The sequence below is a fragment of the Gymnoscopelus braueri genome (genome assembly GCF_963280865.1).
Source record: "Gymnoscopelus braueri genome assembly, chromosome: 1".
Classification (NCBI taxonomy): Eukaryota; Metazoa; Chordata; class Actinopteri; order Myctophiformes; family Myctophidae; genus Gymnoscopelus; species Gymnoscopelus braueri.
In genome coordinates, this window is record NC_137603.1 from 4,269,443 (window position 1) to 4,276,537 (window position 7,095).

A 7,095-nucleotide genomic window follows, 5' to 3' on the forward strand; every position below is an offset into this window, starting at 1 on the left:
TGTGTGGGTGGCTGTTGGAAAAGCCACACATACTGTACACACACATACAGACACACTGACTTCTAAGAATCACCTAGGCGTCTGACTTCTAAGAATCACCTAGGTGTGCACACCTACGTGCACACACATACACACACACACTGACTTCTTTAACTTTCTAAGAATCATCTACGTGCACACCTACGTGCACACACATACACACACACACTGACTTCTTTAACTTTCTAAGAATCATCTACGTGCACGCCAACGTGCACACACACATACACACACTCATGTCTGGAGAGCTTCATTTAGACCGCACTACCGTATAAAGGGGCTCTCAGCAGAGCATCGTGGAGAGGCTTGGGGAGGCGTTGGAGGTTCTGGACACGGACGGCTGTTGGGGGCCCTTTGGGCTCTTAGGTTTTTGGGGCTTTTTTTCCCAGATTCTCAGATGTTAAAGGTAGGGCAAGTGATTTGCTTTGGTTAAAATAAGTGTTAAATAGCTCTATATTCTGATAGTACTCATTGCTATAGACTGTTTGTTCAGTATTAGGAGTCTCCTTGTCTCTCCACCTCTTTATTAAACAGAAAATGCATTTTCGTTTCAGTTTCAGTTTGATTTCCAATTTGATCCAACCACAACAGAGAACTCAATCAGGATATAGATTAAACAAGTGAAATTGGAAGTGATGACACTAAGAAATGAGCAGATAAAATTGGAACTGGAACACTATACAAATTAAGCTTAAAAAATGGTATTTTCCCCTGATTGGCTGAGATTTTGACACCTACCGAAAAATGTATTTTCTGTTTATTAAAGAGCTGGAGAGACAGGGAGACATCTGTTACTGAAAAAACACTCTATAGCAATGATTACTATCAGAATATAGTATTCTAACCTTTTAACAAAATACTTTTTGTTTTAACCAAAAAATATCACTTACCCTACCTTTAAGCAGTCATGGCTCCACACGGAGGAAGGTAAACAATTACTTAAATTAAAAAATGAAAATGTTTCTATTTTGAGATTAAACCTATTTAGTGTTTATTAATCATTATTATACCTATAAATAATAAGTAGTATTAATAATTGGTATTATCTATTTTTGGGATTTCCAAATTTAGACTGGCCTGTATTTCAGGCTTTATGAGATCTAAATGGAACTTCCTCCTTTTTAATCTAAATTCTAAATTATTTTAGGACAAGTCTAAATTAAGGCATTTGTAAATCTGACCAGACAGACATGAAACAATTCTAGATTCTATTTGTATTTTGTATTTGTATTTGTATTTGTATTTGTATTTTTTGTATTTTTTGTTTGTATTTGTACATTTGTAAACCCACTATGAACTGAGCAAATAAAGGGAAGCTTTTAATCTTCCAAAAACCCTAATTTTCTGAGTTATAAAGATAAATATACTAGGGGTTTCTTCTGAAGGACACCACCTCTTGGTGAGTATGGGAATTCCACACAAACGGCTGTTACACTTACTGATATAATACACACCTCATTCAGGTGGAGATCTGTAGCTGATGCAATGTTTATGTGCAATAATTTGATGTGCAATGTTTTGTTTTTGCAAAGACTTTGTGCTACGATTATGTGCAATGGTTTGGCTTGATGGTATAAATGTAAATATGGTTAGCATTTTGGCTTGCTTTCCCTGTGTGACTAGACTTGGGACAGACATAATTCCAAGTTGTAGGCATAGGAGTGGTATATGATAGGATGAGCATCAGTGCATTTCTCTAGACGAGAGGAGTAGGACAGTCAGTGTCAGTAGAGTCTTTTGAGTATTTTAACTGGTACAAGTGACATATAAGTGGGCACTGAAAGGTTGGTAGTCAAGTTGACATTTCTTCTGAGCAGGCCAGTAGATTAAAGGGGCCCCTCTGCCCTCTGCCCTCTGCCCTTCTTATATATTTTGTCTTAAGTCAGGGACAGGACTAATGGGGGAAGTTAAGTTGTTAAGGGGTCTACGGATGGTGACTATAGACTTAGACCAGAAATTAGCCGTACATTCCGTGAAGGCCATGGGCCTGCTAACGGGGTCGAGTTTGCTCTGAAATCACCATGGTTTTGGTACCGGTTCTAATGGCATATAAGTGAATGCCTCAGCGTTCATAAACAGCTTCAGAGATAATGATTTGAGTTTAACTATTCTTAACACACTGATCTCTAGCAGCTTGTCCCCATATAACCAGACCTGTAAGCCTACCGTCAGTGTATGCTGTTTACACACTGTAGCCGCTGAATGCTTTAAAGGACGATTATTTCACAACGTTGCTGTCGGGCAGAAACCATGTATCTCCATGTTATTGTCTTCAACGTTTTCAGGCCAAGGACCCCCTAGCTGAGAGAGAGATGGAGCAGGGACCCCCTCTATAGGCCTATTGTATAAAATACCCCCTCTATAACTCTTTGCCAAAAATAGCCGGTCTACAAGCTCACAACGCCTCGCAGCGCGAGATTTGGCTGACCCCCTGTATTAACTCTGAGGACCCCCTAGGGGTCCTGGACCCCCTGTTGAAGACCCCTGCCCTACGTAATGCCCACTGCCGCACGCTGAACCCCTAATTGCTCCTGATGAGCAGGTTGGTGCCTTGCATGGTTTCCTCCGCCATCGGTGTATGAATGTGTGTGTGAATGAATGGGTGAATATAATGCACAATCTATGTAAAGCGCTTTGGATGAAAAGCGCTACATAAATGCACCATTTACATACAAGAGTGTTGCACAAGACGTGCACGAAAATAGCTGATCTACAAGCTCACTTGTGGATCTGCTAAATTTCGCTATTTTTTAGAATGTTTTGAAAGTCAAAGTGAAAGTGTTTTTATGTGTTTCTGTGGGTTTCATAAATATTTAACCAGTGAAAAGAATTAACCGAATATTAGGCCTGACCTCTAGTAGTCGAATAGTCGACTTAGTCGAGGGGTGTCTGAGTCGACTGCCAATCTCTTAGTCGAATTATATATATATATATATATATATATATATATATATATATATATATTTTTTTTTAATTCTACTGAGAGGTTGGCCTAGTTTGTTAAATTAATTAACTAATAGTTTGTCAAAAATAGGATATACATCATGATTTATTGGGAGAAACCAATAGTATATGTTACACTAAGCACCCCTACAGCCCAAATGGAATGTTCCTCTATTGCATAACATAATTTTTTGCATGATTTGACTGAGAGATTGGCAGTCGAATCAGACTGATTCAACTGACAATCTCAGTCGAATCATGCAAAACATATATATATATATATATATATAGATATATATAGATATATAGATAGATAGATATTTTTTGGTGTTGCATTAGTCGACTGCCAGTCGACTATTGGCAATTAGTCGCCAATCAGATTCAACTATACAAATCCTTAGTTGGGGACAGGCCTACCGAATATCAGGAGATATTACAGAGGATCCACAGGAACACAGGTTCTTTTTTTTACATTCATGAAAAGTAACGGTTTTGGACAGTCACAAGAATGATCTGTTTATAGATTGTATAAATCAGTGATTCTCAAACTTTTTAATTTCATGGAGGCCCAGTTTGTTAATATATATTAGGCCACGGACCCCCATAACTCTGAGAGTACAAAATGGAACAAAATGGACCCTTATATCGGTCCATTTGGTTCCAAGTATACACTCTCAAAGTTATAAGACCTACAGTATAAGGATCCATTTGTTGTCTATAACTATCAATCATGTTAGCTGGGGACCCCCCTGGAACACCATCAAGTACCCTCCGGGGGTCCTTGGACAGCACTTTGAGAACCACTGGTGTAAATCATTTGAAGGTCATCAGGTCGATAGTGAATATAGGGGTATACAACGAATCATGTGTATTGTCTGGAAAACATAACGCTAAATACTGAATGTTTTCTCCCCTCTTCACATGTGGAATCACATGTCATGCATGTGTAACAGTATGTTTCAAAAATATTTAAAGAAAAGTACAAAATAAATAAATAAGGTTAAAGGATCTACACCATGAATTAAAAATTTATAATAATATTTAATATCATATTGTTTATGTCCCTCAAACGTTTTTCAAATGTTTTGAGCCTAAATCAAGCCTCAGATATACTCATTGAGCTTGAGTGTTCAAACTGGGTATTTTTGGGATAGAAGAGAGCTAGGGGAGACCAAAACCACATAAAAAAGAAGGAAAAGTTAAGAGTGCCCGATATAATATTGCGGGTTAAGGATCCAATGTAACACTTTCTAGTGATTTATTTATTTATATTTCAAATTGACATGTAACAGACTGTGTCAGTACATTATGAGTTATGTATGCACCATGTGTTAACCTACATATATGTACAGTCAGGTGTCCTTCATGAAGAACTTTATATTTGACCCATCCTGACCAGGGTTTTACCAGGTCACATGATGCATAAGCCAATTCAACCTCACCACCACTCTTGGTCCTATTGCTTCTTGCTGCCACAGGGAGGCAGTGCAGAGCCGTCCAGTTGCACAGAAACTGGTATAGAGATTTTCTAGGCTCAAACCACAGAAACAAAACTGGACAAACTGTGTTTTATATAGATGTTAACAGTCGTATAATCAAAGGTGTAAAAGTAAAACCTCTAAGACGGTAAACATGGGATACAGTGGTTTCTTTGTTTTACTGTATTCTAAACAAAATGCAATTGTAAGAGCAACAACTTAAACCATAACATACATATCAGACTGGGGTCCCCCATGGCTCTATAGTAGGTCCACCCCTTTTTTGCCCAGCAAACAGCGAATCTCTTCGGTGAAAAATAGCCGATCTACACACTCACAACGTGTTTTCAACATAGAGATTTGGTGTAGTGGGGGGAAAAAAGAGCAGACCAAGTATAGAGCTCTGAGAGTCGAGAGACACCAGTTTAGTATAGGGTTTAAGTGGTTAAGGGTTCTTTATAGAACCATTCAAATAAATGGTTCTTGCTCTGAAATGTTCTTTCTGGAACCAAAGCTAGTTGGCATCCTTCTGAAGAACCAGTGTGCATACTGTTCTGTGTGCAATGCAATTACAGATAAAATAACAAAATATATATATATATAACTGCATTGTATAACCAATGCAAAGTCTATAGGGTGGTCCTTCATATTGTGACGGTGACATGATTGGTTCATAAAGCAGTGGGCGGGGCTGTAGGGTTGTCCTCCTCCTTGGATGATTGGTTCATAAAGCAGTGGGCGGGGCGTAGGGTTGTCCTCCTCCTTGGATGGGGTGACAGTGGCTGAGGAGGCAGAGGTTACCGGTTCGATTCCCCAGGCTCCGCCCGGCTTCGTGTCCTTGAGCAAGACACCTGCAGACATGACATCTTCACACTTCTATTCATTTTCCTGAATTTCACCTGTAAATAATGTCCCCACCCCCTTTGTCGTGCCTGATCCAACCATTTGACACTTGACACTTCGCTGGTGGATTTACCTAACCAGAGTGTGGAAGGCAAGGGGAGTCTCATCATCAGACACAAACAGAATGGAAACCATCATGCTTCTCTGTTCATGATCTCTCAAGAACAGATTCAGAGCTGCGCTACTGAATCTGTCGGGAGCCCCGTTCAGAACGTCTGAGCGTTGGCCTACAAGTGGGCGTGTCTTCAGATCAGGAAGCAGGCCGCGCTTTACCCAATCAAAATGTAGCGGGCGGGATTTACATCTGTGCGTTCGCTTCCCACTGGAAACAAAGCCAAACTCATTTAACAATAGACAAGAGCCGACAAAACAACGGAAAGTTAGTAACATTTTAACTTGGTCTTTCATCATAGAAACAAGTGGGCTTATAACCAAAACGATCCATGTTCTTTGGGAGAAATGGTGTTAGTGTTCCGTGGAGAAATATTGTTGAATGAAAACATACGCGCACCACCGGAAGTGGAGGGCTGAGGGCAGAGACCAAACGCTGGTTTCCAGTCATCGTCGGTCTATTTAATCACTCCCCCCAGAGTCAAATGCAAAAGTGAAAAACGCTGGGGGCGCTGTTTTTCCTTTTCTTTGACGATGGGTTCCCAGTTTGCTCTGTTCATGGTCAGCTGTATTCATTGACCTCATCACCTTCTGGTACAATCCAGTCTTCTGTCCGTCATGTGGCTCATGACGTAGGCATTGGGGTTGATGTCCATGCGAAGGAAGTTCTCCACCCATGGGTCATTCTTAGCTCCCTCCATGAATTCCTCCAGAGTAATCTGACCTAGATTGTCCAAAGACAGAACGTTTAATGTCAAGTAGTTTACAAGCAGTGGTGGAAAGTAACTAAGTACATTTAGTACTGTACTTTTCTGTAATTTTGAGGCACTTTTACTTTACTTGAGTATTTCCAGTGTTCAATACTTTTACTTCTACTCCACTACATCTCAGAGGCAAATATTGTACCATTACAATTATTATTGTATAACTTTAGTTACTAGTTACTTTGTAGATTTTGATTATTATTACAAAACACACATTAACCACTTCAGCCCTATTTATATTTCAGCCATTTGAAAAAGCAGATCTACAAGCTCACAATGTGTCGCGATGCAACACATTTTGAGCTTGTAGATTGGTTATTTTCGAAAGATTTTGTATACGTTTTGAACTTGTGAATTGGGACATTCTGCACAATGAGTACTTTTACTTTTGGTACTTTAACTACACTTTTGTACTTTTACTCAAGTACATTTTGAATACGGGACTTCTATTTGCTGTAAAGGAGTATATTTACTTTGCAGTATTGATACTTGTACTTAAGTAAAACATATGAGTACTTCTTTTATATAAACCAGCCAGAACACCATTGCGTCCACAGTATGAAAAAATGCTTACGGCTCCAGGAAACCCCAAAGAAGTTAGCAGAGCATTTAAGTTTCAGGCACCTCAGCTGTGGAACCTTCTCCCAGTCTCAGTCCGTGAAGCAGACACACTCTGTATATTTAAGACTAGATTAAAAACCTTTCTTTATGATAAAGCCTATAGCCGAAGTGTATAGACATAGGCAGATGCCAGGTGATTGTTGACCTACATTGTAAATTCTAATTGTATAGTGTTTCTCAGTACTCAGTCACTTCCAGTTAAGGGGGAGTTTTTCGTTGCCACTGTCGCAAAATTG